This window comes from Triplophysa rosa, unplaced genomic scaffold (genome assembly GCF_024868665.1).
Source record: "Triplophysa rosa unplaced genomic scaffold, Trosa_1v2 scaffold224_ERROPOS82135, whole genome shotgun sequence".
In the NCBI taxonomy this organism is placed as follows: domain Eukaryota; kingdom Metazoa; phylum Chordata; class Actinopteri; order Cypriniformes; family Nemacheilidae; genus Triplophysa; species Triplophysa rosa.
The window spans coordinates 55,233-74,715 of record NW_026634241.1 but is presented as its reverse complement, the minus strand read 5'-3'; the positions used below and the strand labels follow the sequence as shown (position 1 = coordinate 74,715).

Below are 19,483 nucleotides of genomic sequence, written 5' to 3'. Positions count from 1 at the left end.
TCCTGAATTTCAATGAAAATAAGACAGAAATTACTGTCTTCGGTCCCTCAGACTCTTTGGTTGTCTCTAATTTCTTTTTTCTCTAATCTCGGTGGGTTGTCCACCTGTGTTAAGCCCCGTGTAAAGAATGTGGGTGTGATTTTTGATGAGCTTCTAAAGTTTGATAGGCAGATAAATGCTGTGGTGAAATGGTCCTTTTTTCAGCTGAGGCTCCTGTCTAAGGTTAAGCAGTTTCTTTCTTTTAACAATTTTGAGAAAGTAATTAATGCTTTTATCAAGTCCAGACTCGATTATTGCAATTGTCAAACTGCTCTGTCCCTATTACCACTGGTCCATGCAGCAGGTAGAATTTTGACTGGTGCTCACAGACGGATTCATATTAATCCTGTTTTGAGATCCTTACACTGGCTGCCTGTACGCTACGGAGTAGATTTTAAAATCTTGCTTATTTTTAAATCGCTGAATGGTTTGGCTCCTTCATACATCTCTGATCTACTGATGGAAAAGGCAACTAGATCTCTACGTTCATCTAAAGAAAGACTACTGTCTATTCCTAAGGCGAGGCTGAAGCGCCTTTTCTGTTGTTGCTCCACAACTTTAGAATGAATTGCCCATCTCAGTTAAAATGGCCTCATCTGTGTCTTCTAAGTCTAGTTTAAAGACGTACATTTTTGAAAAAGCCTTTTATATATACACATTTTTTTTAAATCCATTTTTATTTTCTACTGTTTTTTTTCTGTTGTGAACCACATTGGTCAATTTTTGTTGTAGAAAATAGTGCTATAGGACCTATAAATAAAATGCCATTGCCAAAATGCCATAAATAATAAAGGTTTATGAATTTTGCTGACACGATTTTATTTCATTATAATGAATTGGACACATTAGACGTAATTCATAAAATGAATGTATTACTATTTAGTCAGATGATCTGAAAACGATTACTACTTGTTCAATAAATATATACATGACACTCATGCTAAATGAATAAAAAGACATTCCAACTGGCACAACACGGATGAGATGACCACAGGGAGAAATTTATTTTAATTATTTTAATGTGAAGAACAAACAGGGAGAAAACAGTCACTTATCCACAAGTGAGAAATCCTCTGGCAGATAGAGTACGGAGTCCTCTAAGTTCCTAAGATTCCTCTAAGGAATCAAAGTTACAAAGTAATCCACAAACGATCGGGTAGGAAAGGAACGAGACAAACTGCCAACAAGACCACTAACGATACAACAACTACTCGACAACTAGACCAGACCTTGAACAAAGGGCAAGTGAGAGTTTATGTATAGTCCGGGTGATGAGTCTGATGACGGGCAGTGTGGAGAAATCAAGGCTTTGGGGAAAACACGGGAAAAACAGGCTGGGGACAGACAGGATTGTTACATAAACAATAAGACTAGCCTTGTTGATCGATATAATAATCATATGTTTTCTGTCAGTAAAGGAATCTAAACAGTTGCTCACATGTCTAGTAAACCACATGCAAGAAATGTCACACCGATATTGAGCCTAGTTTTCTCTCTCTCGTATATCTTCTTGACTTGTCCCAAACTCTTCTTGGCTCATTTGGTTGCGTGTGATTTGCGTGATACCTGTGGCTCCTGGTGAGATATTGACGTCTTGTGAAGCGAGTCGATCGTTACTTGCAATAAACTGAATGTCATTTATAAAATTATGAGCGGTTTTCTACAGCTTCCGCCAAACGTGTCCTGATCACACTTTCTGTCACATAAATGACATATGCACGATCTCAGAAGTGAACGGACACCGGTTTGTTTACAAAGCAGAGGGAGGACGCGTGTCCAGATCTTAAATGACATCATTTATGCGACACGTTCAGGATACCCTGAATGACCTATCTGAGAGGTAAGACTTGAAGCCCAGGTCTCAGACTCGTTTTATAGTCCTATACTCTTTTTGTCAAGGATTCACTGGAGAGAATCTCAACTTTGGAATGAATTTTAGAAGCATCATCTCAATAAAGTAACCCGTCAGCCCGTCTAATCTGCAGCATCTTGCTTTCGTGAGGAAAACAAGGACATTATGGGATTTCAGAAATCAAGCTAAACCCTTTAAGGCAGTTTGCTGCATTGTAGGTGTCAGTTGACTGCCTCAGAAAATGAACTCCACAAAGCGTCAGATGCCACCCTACATGTCTTGTTGTTCTATATAGTGTAGCTATGGCGACGGTCATCACGAGAGGAAATAAAGATGAATTATCACTTCTCTTTCTGGTGTGGCACTGTGACGCTAAATTGTTAGGAGAAGTGGGCTCAGATGTACAGTCTGATGTTATGTAAAATGCATCTGAGAGTCAGAGTGGGATGGTGAGAGAAGAAGAGGCGGTAGGAAAGGGTGGTAATGACATGATGGGCATGACCAGGGGGTGTCCCACCGAGGGATCCTACTTAATGGCAGCTATAGAGACACTAGAGGAATTCGATTTTTAGTTGTGCCCAGGAGAATGTTCCCAGAGTGTGGACTAAAAGGCATAATCAGTGTGTGTGTGTGTGTAACAGCCAGGGGATTGTAGCCCATTTGGATGGATGGTTGGATGGATGTAGATGACTTTTAAAATGTTTGTATTGCACATGGTCACTCTACCCTCAATATGATGTAATATCATCGGTTTTTGCAACATTCTATACAATCCCTCTGGAGACACGGTGTTGTTGTTGTTGTGGAAGATGTTATGGAGGTAGTTCAAGCTCAAAGTATTGAATTTTGAGTGAACTGTTTCATAAGTGCATTGATGTCAAACCTGAGCATGCGTTGGTCACGGCCCAAGGGTCACTGCTCTCTGTTTGCATGTGAGTTATGCGGCTCTCCTGTTTTTGCCAAGTGGTTGATGTCCTTAGGGCAACATCATGTTGACCCTGAGATAACATTTAAATCAACCAATCAGATTTCAGAAATAAGTTTACCGTTTATTTTAAGTTTAATCTTCCAACCAGGATTAGATGCTGCTAGACGATTGTTTCTCACTCATCATTTCCCTCTGATTTTAGGGGTAAGTTATGGTCAGGGTTGGGTCTGGTGTGGGTTTAGGTTTTATTTATAAAAATGTTGTCCTTAGGTCAACAAAAGATGTTGCACTGAGGACATCAACCACTTGGCAAACTCAGGTTGAGCGAGTTATGCCCCGACCAGCCCAAGCATGTTCTGTGCAGTGCAGTCATTTCACATGTGTCTGTGGCAGCTCAGGTGGAAAGAACAGGCAAAGCAGCAGCGCTTTAGAGAGGCCAAATGAGTGATTACCTCACAACTCACAATGTTATAATTCACCATGACCTCAATCTGCCACCGAAGCCTCTCGCTGACTGACTGTAGTTCAGGTGCTCTCCATACTCTGAATGCAGCATGTCCATAGTAAATATTTTGGTGTACACAAAAACAGAAAAAATCAAGATGTGTGTGGATTGCATAAAAGCTCCAACATGTAAAGACACTGTAGTGTTTCTTAGAATAACTGGCAAGGCCCGAACTCATTTATGCTAATATGTGAGTGTGATTTTATATGTTGATGGCTTCTAAACTGGTTCATTGTTGCAAGAGCCACTGGTGCGTTATAGATATACTGTGTATATATGTTTTTTGTCCTCTGGAACACAAAAGCTGAAATTAAAAAAATCATTATGCAGCAAATGTCATGAGGGCATATGGTGACAGACCAGCTACCACTGGCTGAGATATCTTCTTAATGGTGCAGGCATTTATAGGAGATTCATTATCACCTTAACACAATAATCAGGGTGCGATTTGTTAAAAAAACAGAGGGAGTAGGTTTCGGAAAGTTTCACGCCAATAAATCTTGCACTGTGTTGAGCTTATTTGAAGCAGATTAGGCCTTTTTGCAGCTGTTAATAACATTTAAAGAATAATTGTGAAGTTTAACAAACCAATTTCATAACTATATTTTAATCCTTTAATTCAAACTGACCCAACAAATACTGTCGTTCTAAGATCACAGCTGACATGTTGAACACATGTAACGTTTCAGTATGAGGGGCCGTGTAGGCCTTAATTATTGAAATGACTCTTACAAACACTAGTGAAATAAAAACATCGATCGAACTTAGTGAAATTCATTCATACGTATCACTGAAATGACTCTTACAAACACTAGTGAAACCATTCATATGTATTACTGAAATACCTTTTACAACCACTACTGAAACAAACACATCGATCTGCAATAGTGAAATTCGTTCATATTTATTAATGAAAGGCATCTACAAACACGAGTGAATCCATTCATATGTATTACTGTAATCTTTTACAAACACTAGTGAAATTCGTGCATATGCATGCTAAAAAGCCTCTTATAAACACTGGTGCATCAATGAGGCAACATTTCAGGTATAGTTGATGAAAGATTTCAGTGTAGTTGATGAGAGCTTATTTCACTGGAAAAGGAAGCTGCATCCGCACTTCCGTTTAGTTTGACGTACGTTGATGTGCAGATATGTCAGTGAACAGGAACCTGTCAGATGCAATTCATTTACTGAGTAATATTTTACAATCGCCCGCGCTACCTTCCGTTCAGTGTGTCGAGGAAATAAAACTGATTTTTAAAGATTTCAAAATGACGCCACGGAGATTTTTTTGGGTTTTGCAAGTGTTTGCGTTGTTTTCATTCACAAGTAACAATGAAGATGATATTACAGCTTTTCTAAGAAGTGCACTTCAGTGTTTAGAGGACATTCAAACAGCGGATGGTGGTACGAATATGGTAAGCCTTCACAGAGAGCTAGAGGACCACACGAGAACCTTGCATTCATTTTTGCAAGCTGTAAGAGCTGTGGATGAGGACAACCCCTGTTTACTAGAACTGCAGTCCTTACATAGATGTATGGTTTCTATAGAGCAGAGCTATAGATCGATGCGAAGACCTGAAGAGGGGTTATTAGTTCCTCCAACAACTCTGACCCACTTGCCAGGAAGACCTCGCGTTGCCATTTCACATGCACAGATCTCATACTGCCTTGGTTTAGGTAGGAACTGGCAGCGAACTGCAAGCTGCTTGGGCATTAGCCGCCGCACACTTTATAGACACAGACAACGTCTCGGAGTGCAGCCATTGACATTTACCATAATGTCAAATCTTGCTCTAAACAGAGCTGTAAGAACTATTTTGGAACGCACCCCTAATGCAGGGGAAAGATATGTCCATGGAAGCCTCAGAGCACGTAATATTCGTGTTCAACGTTGGCGCGTCAGACAGAGCCTTCATGAAGTCGATCCCATAGGACGATCATTTAGACGGCGCCACGCAATTCGACGAAGGGTTTACAATGTTCAAGCTCCAAATCAATTATGGTATGGTTTCGTTTATGTATATAATTATATTTAATTCGCACAATACATAAAAAATATCTTTTTTGTAAGTCAGACATTTAGTATTACTTAAGACATGTTAGCAAAATGCAAGTTTGAATTCAGTTACTTTATTCGCCATGCTCTGCATAGCCCATGCAATAAATCCCCGGGACACTGCCATAACTCTACAAGAATTAAGCATGGTTTTACTACAAATACAACAAATCATGATAACCAAATATTATTTAGGGGTTTTCTACATTAAGTTTTACTGTGGTATACAATCAATGCATTTAATAATTCATGTAATTGTAATGTAATTAGTCTAGACAAAACATGGTTGGTTGCTAAATTTTATTATGTAAGTTACTAGCTGTTTAAATTCATTATGTACATCAAAAACAAATCAGACAAATTCTATTACATATTCTGACCAATTAAAGGCGCCCTTGTATTTATATTTTATGCACTTTATAAAATTACAAGGGGTGATCAGTGCCCTGAACAATCACCACTATACGAAGTTTGAAGAACTTTAAGTGTTACAGTACATTTTAAGCTATCTGGGTTTTAACTTGAGGTGTTGAAAGAAGTTATTTATAATTTTGCACCTTTGGCTGATTTGGAGTCACTGTCATCTTGTTGCATGGACAATAAGAGGTTTTTAATTTATAACAAAATATGTATTTTTTGAGTTAACTACCCAAGTAAGTTTAGACCTACTAATGTGTTTTAAACTAAATTAAACTAAAAAACCCTGATATGACAATATGAAGGCACCAACGTTGTGTTTGTGTACTGTCAACAGGCATATTGATGGCAGAGGTGGACGAAGTACACAACTTCCTTACTTGAGTGAAAGTACAGATACTACTGGTCAAATATTACTCCACTACAAGTAAAAGTTGTAAAGACAGATTCTTACTTAAGTAAAAGTACAGAAGTACGTGCTTTTAAAAGTACTCAAGTATTAAAAGTAAATTTCCTTTATGTCAGTTGTGCATATTTTATTGTCGTATACCTTATGCCTCTGAAGCACCCTACTGAACACACTGAGTAGCTCACAGTATCAGTGGTATAAAGGAGTAGTTCACTTCAAAATTTGCCCCCATTGACTTTCCATAGTAGTTTTTATTCCTACTATGGAAAGTCAATGGGGGCAAATTTTGCAGTGAGCAACTCCTTTAAGAGCTTTATATGTTTAGCACATATATGTTTAGTTTAGATATAATCCTGTATGATCATTTAGCCTAATTATCCTCATTAGCCCCCTAGGCCTATGTATTTATGAGCAGTGTTCTTTTATTTTGTATATTCCCTTAACCAGTTTTAGCAGCAATTTACCAGTAAGTAGTAAGGTTCTTGTAAATAGTAAAGTGTAGAAGCCATGTGTTTGTTGGATTTATTACCATTTGTATTACCATAATTTAACTACAAACATAAACTATAGCTAGTATAATGAAACTATGGTATGTTTAGTTGCTGTGGTTTTACTAAAGATTATTAATTGGAGTATGGTTAAATAGAAAATGGTAAATTTGTGGATATTGTGGTTTTACTGCAAATACCATCCCTGCTGAAAAAAAACAATGAATTTTTAGAACGAGATTTTTAAATAAAATTCCTCTGTAGTGTGTTTTGGGTTTTATTCCAATAGGATTTACCATCCCATCAATAGAATCCATCACATGCAAGTAGACAACAAGTATCCATAGTACAATTCCCATTATAACCATTAAATCCATTACATGTTATGTTGTATTTTGGGCAGGGTTCTATTGTTTTTATTTCAACAGGAATACTTCAACTATAGTTACTTCAGTAAAAACATCATTCATTCTCCAAATCGCTTTAAATGATATAGCAGCAGATCAGAAGTTAACACGCACGTGTAGCTCAAGGTGTATGTGATGCTTATTTACCGTTTAGACATTGTGTCGATCATTTTCATGACAATGTTTCTACGATCTTTGACTGATCGTAACCCACAGATGATTACACCACACTGTAACATGTGCCTTTTTCGTCTTTTATTGTTCTATTTGCCTTTTTAGAGCGCTATCAACGGTGTAGCAGCGCCTACGTTTACATTAGTTTAGCGGGAAGATCCCAGAGTTGCCAGATTTGCATAAAATAATCCGCCAAATGGCCATTCAAAGCTTGCCGGAAAAACGAGAGCTTAGAAAAGCTGAAATACTTGGCAACAGTAAAAGGTCCTGGCAGATCGCAAGCCAGATAAATTACGCACACAGGAAACCCCGCAGCATAGAAACCATTTTCTACTTTTGGACCATTTTATAAATGTAGTGGAGTAAAAAGTATGATATTTGTCTTTCAAATGTAGTCAAGTTAAAGTACAAGTACTCCGAAAAAATAATATTCAATTAAAGTACAGATACTCAGAAACTGTACTTAAGTACAGTACTCAGGTAAATTTACTTCGTTACTGTCCACCACTGATTGATGGAAACCATAAGCTTGTGAGGTGGAGAATGGTGTTCCATGGCTGTGTTGATGGCTACAGTCGAACAATACTCTATCTTGATTGCCTTGACAACAACAGAGCTACCAGTGTTCTGTCTTTGTTTCGTGCTGGCGTGCAACATTTTGGATTACCATCTAGAGTACGTTGCGATAATGGAATGGAGAATGTTGATGTTGGACGCTATATGCTTGAAAGAAGAGGTCTGAATAGAGGCAGCATCATAACCGGTCGTAGTGTACATAATCAGCGCATTGAAAGACTATGGGCAGAACTAAACAGAGTGGTCATATATAATTTCAGTAACTTATTCACATTCATGGAGGATCAGGGGATTCTAGATTCTCTTAATGAGCTTCACATGTTCTGCTTGCATTTTGTGTACCTACCACGAGTACAGCGAGGAGCTGCAGAATTCACGGCACAATGGAATTACCATGGCCTTTCTACACAAGGAGGACAAACACCCCTCCAGCTATGGCAAAGCGGTGTAATACACTATGCAGGAACAGGGAGCGCTGCAACGGCTGGTGTTTTTGAGTTACCATATGACAATGAAGCTGAAGAACATGGCTCTCAAATACATTTGCAGACCTCAAACAATGTGGTGATTCCACCAAATGATGTTATCATCAATGAAACAATTTACAGTGCACTTGAGGAAATGTTTGACCCACTATCTGAGGATGGTAACAATGGTATAGACTTGTTTCTAAGTGTGTGTAATTTCCTTCAAGAGCAAATGTCCAGACAATGACTCTTTCATGTTTGCGTTTAAAAAAAAAGGTCAGAAGACATGATAGCCATTCAGTAACTTTATTGTTATAAAACCTCAGTTACACTTACCCTTAAATCAATAGCTATATAGGCAAGCAGTCTCAAACATTACTCAGAACATTTAAGTTTGGATTAGAAATGACTTGTTATCTTAGATATTGCGTTATCTTTAACTGTTCATGTTAACTGTTGCACTTATGTCATTTTCATTCATCATATCATTTGCATATGTTTTTTTACATCAAAGATTGTGCTTACATTAAAGCATATAAAGCCTATCAAAACGTTTGAGATAAAGATACCTAAAGCATTAACTAATGCTAATGTAAAAAAATGACATAAAACACTATAACTAAATCCATTTGTAAACAACATCCTGTACTCCACAGAAGAAAGGTAGTTATACAGATTTAGAACGATGTGAGGCTGAGTAAACAACAACTTTTTTTGTGTATTTCTTCAAATACACTATATTATTCAGCAGGGTGCCTATTCCATGCCAAAACCATATGTGTTGGCAAAGGCAAAGTTCATGGAACTTTTAAATTCATTGTATGTTTTGTATTCATTGTATGTCTGAGTGGTGCCTGCAGAATGATATAGTTTTTATAAATAACTGGAAGAGTTTTGAGGGCAGACCTGACCTGTTGAAACGAGACGGTCTCCATCCCTCCTGGGCTGGGGCTTCTATCCTGTCTAGAAATATGGCACAAAGTCTTAATAATGCTAAAACTTGACTCGCTGGGGCCCAGGTCAGGGAGCAGACAGTATGGCTTAACCAACTGTCTGCTTGCCGTCTCACGTCGCAGAATACACAAAATGTACAACATGTAGTAATCCGTTCTCCAAAACATCACAAAATAGAGACTGTGTCTGTCCCCCGGATTAGCAAACATAAAATAATGCGTAAACCTCTTGAAAGTAATTTAATAAACGTTAAACAAACTAAACATGAACAAAATACAGATAATCAACTGTTACGACTCGGATTGCTAAATATTAGATCTCTCTCTAATAAAGCACTTTTTGTTAACGATATGATAACAGATCATAAAATAGACATGCTCTGTTTGACAGAAACATGGCTAAAACCAGATGATTATATTGCTTTAAATGAATCTGTCCCCCAAGATTATTATTATAAACACGAGCCTCGTCTAAAAGGCAGAGGGGGAGGTGTCGCAGCACTTTACAATAACTCTCTTAGCATTTCCCAGAAGTCGAACTCTAAATATAATTCTTTTGAAGTCATGGTTCTTCATGTTTCAACACCTAATACTAAAGATAAAACACTTTTTAAATTGATTCTAGCTATTGTATATAGGCCTCCAGGGCACCACACAGATTTTATTAAAGAATTTGGTGGGTTCTTATCAGAACTAGTACTGGCCGCAGATAGACTCCTTGTCGTTGGTGACTTTAACATCCACGTAGATAACGTTACAGATGCCTTAGGAATGGCTTTCAAAGACACTCTTAACTCCATGGGCATTAGTCAACATGTGTCAGGACCCACTCACCTTCGTAATCATACTTTAGATTTAATACTGTCTTACGGTATAAATGTGGACGACGTTAAAATCCTTCAGCAGAGTGAAGACATTTCGGATCATTATCTGGTATTATGTTTGCTTCACTGGCCTACGGCTGCAAATAAAACTCATTGTTACAAATATGGTAGAACAATAACTTCAACTACCAAAGATGCGTTTCTCGATAATCTGCCCGAATTGTCTCAAATCATGAGAAATAACGTTGAAGATCTTGACATTACCACTGAAAATTTTAATTCCACCTTCTCGGTAACGCTAGACAAAGTTGCTCCACTACGTTTAAAGAAGATTAAAAATGGCAGCCCCACACCGTGGTATAATGAACACACTCAGGCTCTAAAGAAAGCGGCCCGAAAAATGGAGCGCAACTTTAAGAAAACTAAATTAGAGGTATTTCGTACAGCATGGAAGGATAGTATTCGAAAATACAGGAAAGCCCTAATAACTTCTAGATCCGCCTACTTTTCATCACTAATAGAAGAAAACCAGCACAACCCTAGGTTTTTATTTAACACGGTGGCTAAATTAACAAAAAATAAATCGTCAGTGACTTCTGATCCTGTATATCAGCATAGCAGTGATGAATTTATGAACTACTTCACATATAAAATCCAAGATATTAGAGAAAAAATTATAACAATGCAATCAGAAGTGAAACCCGCTGAACAAACTAACTACAGCGCCCTTAAGGAGAAAATGCAATTATTTTATACCGTAGATCAAGATGAGCTGTCTAAAATTATTAGATCATCTAAATCAACAACATGCATACTAGACCCTATACCTACAAATCTACTGAAAGAGATGCTCCCAGAAATTATAGATCCTCTTCTTGGTATTATTAACTCATCTCTGACATTAGGACATGTGCCTAAAGCATATAAGGTGGCTGTTATAAGGCCCCTTGTCAAAAAACCCCAACTCGACCCTAGAGAACTAAGGAACTACAGGCCTATATCGAATCTACCTTTCATATCTAAAGTTCTGGAAAAAGTAGTTTCAACTCAATTATGCTCCTTCCTCCAAAGGAATGACATCAATGAAGAATTCCAGTCTGGATTTAGAGCATGTCACAGTACAGAGACTGCTTTGATCAGAGTTACAAATGATCTGCTATTGGCGTCTGACCGAGGTTGTATCTCGTTATTGGTGCTGCTAGACCTTAGTGCTGCATTCGATACCATTGACCACAGCACACTCCTACATAGACTCGAAAATTATGTCGGCATTAAGGGAATAGCTTTGAAATGGTTTAAATCTTATTTATCCGACCGTTTTCAATTTGTAGCAATAAACAATGAGGTGTCACGCAAATCGCAAGTCCAGTACGGTGTACCACAGGGCTCAGTCTTAGGGCCTCTGCTCTTCGCATTATACATGCTACCTCTAGGAGATATAATAAAGCGACACGGAGTTAGCTTTCACTGTTATGCTGATGATACTCAACTTTATATTTCCTCGAAGCCTCATGAAACACAGCAGTTCCATCGAATAATGGAATGCATAGTCGATATAAAAAACTGGATGAGTAACAACTTTTTATTACTGAACTCGGACAAAACGGAAGTGTTACTTATTGGACCGAAAACTGCTATAAGTAACAACCAAGAATACTGTTTAACTATTGACGGATGTTCCATAAAACCCTCGTCGTCAGCAAAGAATCTTGGCGTTCTATTCGATAGTAATCTGTCATTTGAGAGCCACGTCGCCAACACCTGTAAAATTGCGTTTTTCCATCTTAAGAATATATCTAAACTACGTCATATGCTGTCAATCTCAGATGCAGAGAAGTTAATTCATGCATTCATGACATCAAGACTAGATTACTGTAATGCACTGTTAGGTGGTTGCCCTGCAGGCTTATTACAAAAACTCCAATTGGTCCAAAACGCGGCAGCTCGAGTTCTTACACGTACAAAAAAGTATGAACATATTAGCCCGGTTCTGTCAACCTTGCACTGGTTACCTATAAAGCATCGCGTTAACTTTAAAATCTTGCTTATTACCTATAAAGCCTTACATGGTTTAGCTCCTCAGTACTTGAATGAACTCCTTTTGTATTACAGTCCTTCACGTGCATTACGCTCTCAGGCGTCCTGTCAGTTGGTAATACCTAGAATTTCAAAATCAAGTGCAGGTGGTAGATCCTTTTCCTATCTAGCGCCTAAACTTTGGAATAGTCTTCCCTGCACTGTCCGGGAGGCAGACACACTCTGTCAGTTTAAATCTAGACTAAAGACGCATCTTTTTAATCTTGCATACACTACTCTTCCATAATATAAATCTTCAGAGGGTTTAGGCTGCATTAGTTAGATCAACCGGAACCAAAAACACAACTGATGTACTTGTTGCATCAAAGAGTACAGAACAGTACTCTACTCTCAGCCAGTCTTGTCTCATTGTTCCAAGGTTACCACAGCGAGCAGGATGCAGTTCATGGCCTGACCTGATGGTAGAGCGGAGAATGGGAAGTGGGGACCTGACAAGAGCTGAGATGATAGAGCTGGATAAAGAAGGACGCGGTCTCTTGACATGTCTTCACCACAAAATTTCAAATGCTATTAGATTATTAATGATAATCTTAAACTATAATTTATTTTATTATTAAGTTTATTTATTTTATTTAGCCTTGTTGTGCAAGTTCTCTGGAGCTTGTGCAGAGGCAGCAGCTTTTGCCAGAGGGGAACTGGAATCCCCTGGTTGGGCCTGGGTTCTCCTGAGGTTTTTTTTCTCGATTAGAGTTTTGGGTTCCTCGCCACCGTTTGCATACTGTTTTTGCACTATCTGCCTGACCGGGGGGGCTGCTTTAGAATCTTAAAGTTTTACTTAATTAATATTGCATATAGGAATTTATTATCTGTTATATTTGACCTGTGCTTCTCTCTCCTTTATCCTAAATGTGTGCTCTCACTGAGCGTGTGTGTGTGTGCGTACTTGTCTGTGTACGTACGTATGCGTGTGTGTGTGTGTTGTGTGTGTGTGTGTGTGTGTGTGCGTGCGCATCCGTGTGTGTGTGTGTCTCTGTGTCTGTGTCTGTTGGTGCGTGTTGTGTGTGTGTGTGGAGTGTTTTGTGTGTGGGTGTGTCAGTCTTCTGTGTTTTCAACCTTTTCTTGTTTTTACAGGTACAACTTTGATTGTTTTGCTTGTAGTCAATGTGTCTCATGTACAGCTGCTTTGTAACAATGAAAATTGTAAAAGCGCTATATAAATAAAGTTGAGTTGAGTTGAGTTTTGTGCAAAGGCAATTTGAGACAATTAATGCAGGTGTTTGCCATAGGAAACCTTGAAACCACTGCAGACTGAGATCTCTCTATGTGCAGGAATTCAATTGTAGGCTGTGGAGTGAAGCCCATTGGTGGTATACAAGTGGCACCAGTTGCGAAAGCCAAAATCTTCTCCAATTTGTCTGGTCCATCCTCATCTGTAAGGGCAATAAAAGTAAATATATTCTGTAACAAAAGCCTAACAGGTTAGTATGTGTATTAGCCACAGTAAAAGTGTCCAACAAATATCACAATCTTTTTGGACACTGAATGTTACAATATATGGCCACATTGAAGCAGTTTTGGAAAAGGTGGAACGTTTCATCGTTTCACCCCGTAGTCTTTTTCTTATGCCCAATTGTCCAATTGTTTACTATCGTAAAATTAACCCTTTCTGAGAGAAAGAGGTCATAATGACTCTGTTGGGATTTATTTTGAGATAACAACCAGCTGAATGTACATTATCCGTTACTTTTTACACATTGCTTTGGAATACTTGTATATAAATATTTTAATCAAAATTGCCTTTCCAATAATTTACTCACAAGAGAAATTGAAGTGTAATAAATGGATAATTTACAGCCAGTCGTCACTTTTTTTTGCTGCAACCAAAGACCAACTCACTTTACCCATACCCCTTGAATGTTACTTCTCACAGAAAAACTTTTAAATGTAAAATCTTAAAAATGTTTTCTAAAGTATTTTTCACTTATTTACAATGATCAATACAAATACACTGCTAGCATTACATATGGCAACAAAAGTTCAAATGAGCATGCCTGATGTGCAAAGCACACTTCTAGAACTGTCGTAAGTTACGTCCCAATTCGCATATTGCCCGACCTAAATATTATTTGAAATAGAATTAGTACATCCCAAATCACAGTATGCTGAAATGAGTATTCTCAAAGTACCAAGATGGTATACTGTGAAAATTCAGAGTGTGGAACCATGGACTCTCAAACGTCTGATATTACCCACAATGCACTGTAAGAGGGTGGAGTTTAGTGACGTTAAGAAAATTAACTAAGAGATGTTCAGGAGAATTCATAAATGTAAGTATATAGTAAATATTACATAAGAAATAATGAATGAATGAATGAATACTTAAATGCAAAGAAAACACAATCACAACGTCGTCTAGGTCTCTAGGAAACAACGACCTCTTGCATTAGCATGTCCCAGTGCATGCAGATTGTTTTGCTACACACTAAAATATATACTTTTCATAACAAAAACATTACATACGTTTTGTGCATACTATAAGTAGGTAAATTGGGAAGCAGCACTAGACTATAATTTTGGTGAACTGTCTCTTTAATGTCTCTTTAACCCACCTTCTATGTCCTGAAGATAATCTCGCCAAAAGGGAACAACCACCTCTTCTTGCACCCTGTTGTTGCTTCCTTTTTGAGACAGACGAAACTCAAAAAGCTCTTCAATTATGTCTGCAGACAGAGGAGTTGGTTGATGACACAGAATGGGTAAAAAGCTGACTGGGTGACTCTGAATTGCATCCAAAACTCCCAGCGTCTTCATTCCATCTCTGAATCTAGAATGGGAGGGCAGACAGAGAAAATAATCACTATGCTAATAATCTAATAATTAAACACCCAGTCCCAGATTAGGAATGGAACATTGTAAATTATAAAACTGATAGCTCTGGTGCTTGATGCCTCAATTTTATTTACAATCAGTGCAATGCCCACCTTTTTCTTGATGTGTGCTTTTGAAAAAGATGATCATAATATCACCTTGAATAATTATTATGCAATTACTGTAGTGAAGACTGATTCACCTTTTTTCAGTCTCTCTAAAGTCTTGATCAATCTATACCATACTGCGAATATGGTCCGGCCTTCCGCACGCATGACGTTATTTTCATCACCAGGAGGGTCCGTGGTCGTACAATGCGTACAACAGCCATGCACGAGAAAAGTGCACTAGTCCACTAGGGGTCAATACACACACAGAAAGTGTGCTATGTGCCGTTGTGGCAGAACGATACAAAACCAACAAGCTGAAACCAAGAACAGTCAGCTAAGAAGCATATCCTTCTCCATACTGTTTGGAAGTTGTTCTTTGTTGTCTTGCTGTTTGCTCGGATTGTTTGCAATGGCGAATGACTTCGTCTATCATTAATGACGCGACTCAGCGCTGCTCTCTGACAGTCTGGTAGAGCACACATTCTCATTTGTACTGCGCATGTGTCGAACTCGGACGTCTGCACTTAATCTGTAACGAGTATGCGGATGCGTTTGTGCGCGAGACGGACACGGACAGTCAAGTATACCTGCGGCTTTAAAGGGATACTTCACCGAAAAATGAACATTCTGTCATCATTTCCTCACCTTCGAGTTGTTACAAATCTGAATAAATGTCTTTGTTCTGATGAACACAGAGAAAGATATTTGGAAGAATGCCTATAACCAGACAGATTTTGCCCCCCATTGACTACCATAGTAGGAATAATTACTTTCTTTTATTAATTTTGAAGAATGTAGGACAGAAAACAGTTCTGGGGCACTTTTGACCACCATGGTAATTTTTCCTACAATGGTGGTAGATGGGGGGCAAAATCTGTCTACTTGATTTTACTCAAGACGTACTTGAGAGGTGTCACAAGTCAATTATGTGAAATACTGTGTATTTCAACAGTCAAGAATGAAGAAAGCAGGCAAGAAATAAAAGATAATGCTTTAAATTTAACAGTTAACATGGTACCTTTCAAATGCTCCATGCACCCTGTGGACAACCTGAAACATCAGGATGTCATCCACAAGAAGGTTGCGGTCTTCAATACTTTTCAGAGGCCCGACATCCAACGGTGGACAAATAGTCCATCAATGGCTCTGTAGACTCTAACAGCTCCTTCAAATTTGTTGCTTCTTGAATCTAAATATATATAGTATAAAATATTTTAATAACAGTTGTGCTCAAAAGTTTGCATACCCTAGGTAATCAAACCACTTAAAGTTCTGACAAAGCTTAACATACCTTTTTGACCTTTTCATATAAATCAGAGTCTGCAATGTCACTCAGTGTGGGTTTTGCTGACTCTGGACCATCGACTAAACAGGAGAATAGCGTGCGTGACAGAAATCCTGGACCTGGACCGCCATGGACTAAACTTACAGCAGTTGCCCATCCCGCAATAAAATATCGGTTCTCTCTTAAAGCTGAAGAAAAAACACAAGCCAACAAAGAAATTCATACATTTTAACATGCCTGTTAAACTGTAACCCAGTCCGTTTAACTAATACATCCCACTCAAAGAAAACCCAGAGAAACAAACATCTGTTAAGCAGGTGGCAGGCAGCACATTATATCTGAGAGACAAAGATTAGATAACACTACATTTGAAATAGTTATTCTATAAATATTAACAGAAAATAGGAAAAAATTACCAGAACTATCAAGAGCAAGATTCTGTGATTCGTTTTGGCCTTCAAACATTGAACTCTCTTTTAAGGCTTCCATAAGGAGCCTTAAAAACTCCCTGCGCGGTCCCCCTAAGTCAACTGCTTCTTCATGCTTCCATGTGTCATCTGAGAACTTGACTGATATTGTGTAGGAAGGGTTGTAGTTGATCCTGGTAAAACCCCGAACAGCTCCATCAAGAACTGTTGAGCGGTTTATGTTAGACCTACATTGAGAATGGTGGTTTATTTTTGAGGCCAGGTCCAAAAGAATATTCTTAATAGGAACTTCCACGTTTCTATCAGCACTATTAAAAAGAAGAAAAACAAAACAAATGGTAACAATAAATGTTTAACCCCAACACTCAAATGCACTTTAAATTGAGCAGGTATAGAAAACTGCAATGAAATGCCTTGAATACACTGTGTTGAATATAATAACATGAGGTGTAAGATATTTTGTGGCATGAATTTATAAATACTGTTGTGAAACTATCGTAACTGTGAAATTCTCAGTGCATTATATCACATTTTTAGCTGAGTGTATCACTACAACCCAATATCACATTCAACTATTTGATACTTTCATATACATACTGATGTGTTTCGATGCTGGCAAGTATTGCCTGGTTAAGCTCTTCATCATCGGATGAAAAGTCTGACAAGGAGGTCATGACTGACAGGTAAGTGCTGTAATTATCATTCCTGGTGGTCCCAGTGGACGTTGTAGTTGCAAATGAGGTGGAAGGCATTGGTGAACTTGAAAAGGATGTAGAAGGTGACTCTGGTTGTGCAGGAACATGTTCGGGAGCAGGTTCAGTGAAAGATGGGGAAGCCAATTCAGTGGTCATTTGGTGTGTTACTGGAGGTGTTATCTCAATTACAGACTCTGCACTGTCATCCTTCTCATCTTCATCACAAGATGATTCAAACTGTCAAACACATAAAGCAGATTAAGCGATCCTAAACAGTACAGCATTTAACAAGAAAACTTTTCATACCTCGATTTCTTTTGATGGCCTAAGGTACAAAGTCTTCGATTTGAACACTTTGTGAATGAGTTCTCCATTAAGCTTCTGGCCGTCACAAACCTTTGGGGCAACTAACTTGTTACCGCAAGCCATCATGAAATCTAACCTACAAATAATCATACAAATCTGAATTTAAAAAAATCTGCAATGTAAAAAGAAACAGTAATAAATATGTGTATGATTTCGGAAGATATACAGCTGATAAAAAATGATAGTCCCAAATCACTTGAACACGTCTTGTCTTGTATTGACTAATGTTAAATCATAAACGATTCTTGGAAATTTTTTAGCCACTACACAGGCTAACCAAAATGTTTTACAGAAATATTGTTAATTGAAGAGTTATGCCGTGTCTACACCAGATGCGACATGACACAACACACGGCTTTGTTCTAATGGGTTTGTCATGTTGCATCGCATCCAGTGTCAAGACAATTTTAAATTATAATGGGTTCTAAAGTTCTATTGTCTTTTGTCGTGTCACATTGCATCGCGCCGCATCCGGTGTAGACACGGTGTCAATACCCAGTGTTACAGTACATCCTATTGTCACATTGATTTTTTGTAAATCAAATGTCATTGTTGTATGCTTTCATTTAAGATACAAGTGTGTGGTATTCCCAAAAATGTTTAAGCAATTTATTCACTGAGGTCTGAAAATATTACAATCATAATACCTCACATCTGATGGCAAGCGATCCTTGAAAACCTCTTGTAATTTTGACATAGTGGTGTTGTAGTCCCATTCCTTTTGAAATTAAAAATCATTAAGGACATGTCCTTTCTGGTGCAACATCCTCTTTGTGGACTGTTTTGCAGGTGTTGTTCCATGTTGGTGAGGGCAACAAAATTACATCTTTGTTAAAAGACTGATAAACATGGCTTCTGGGCCTGAATGCATTATTCCTAAATCTAGCAGCACTGTCACTCAATGGAAACGAGACACAACGCAGCGCTGCGTTTCTCGTCCGGTGTGCGACCCTCTGGGGCCGACCAAAGATATTAATATTAATTAGATGCGCCACTACCATTTCAATGAATGGGGAGGTATGCAACGCTCAATATTGCCGCTCTAGCGAAGGAAGCCCCAGTGTTGACTGACTATTTACTGGGGCAGAGCTCTCGTGAGGCGCTTGCCAGCCTGTGCGCATGCACAATAATTTAGATGGAGCGATCTCGAAAAATGTGATGTTTAGCGCAATTAAAGCTTATCAAAAGAGCATTGCGTTAACAACGCAAGGTTGTGGGTTCGATCCCAGGGGATTGCACATACTTATGTATAAATGTATAGGATAATGCAATGTAAGTCGCTTTGGATAAAAGCGTCTGCCAAATGCATAAATGTAAATGTAATGTAAATGTAAGTTATGGAACAGTTCATGTCAGGTTTAATTATTGATGGGACATATGTTGTTTAATTGTGATTTTTGCCAGCGATTTAAAAATATCTGCCTTTCCCAAATTTAAGTAGATAGGACTGTGGACTTGCTATAGAGGGTATGAATTGACGTCACTTTCCCACGTGAACATGCCGGGACACGCTCCCTTGAGTGGTAAAACTAAGGCAAAATGGCTGCATTCAATAGGAGGAACAAAAAACTTGGACTAAAACACGCAATTATT

The 19,483-nt window shown here is 38.3% G+C and overlaps 1 pseudogene; it reads right to left on the bottom strand.

Moving 5' to 3' along the window:
• Positions 1 to 7,797: 7,797 nt before the first annotated feature.
• On the bottom strand, positions 7,798 to 17,953 carry LOC130550045 (G2/M phase-specific E3 ubiquitin-protein ligase-like; annotated as a pseudogene).
• Between the last annotated feature and the right edge of the window lie 1,530 nt (positions 17,954 to 19,483).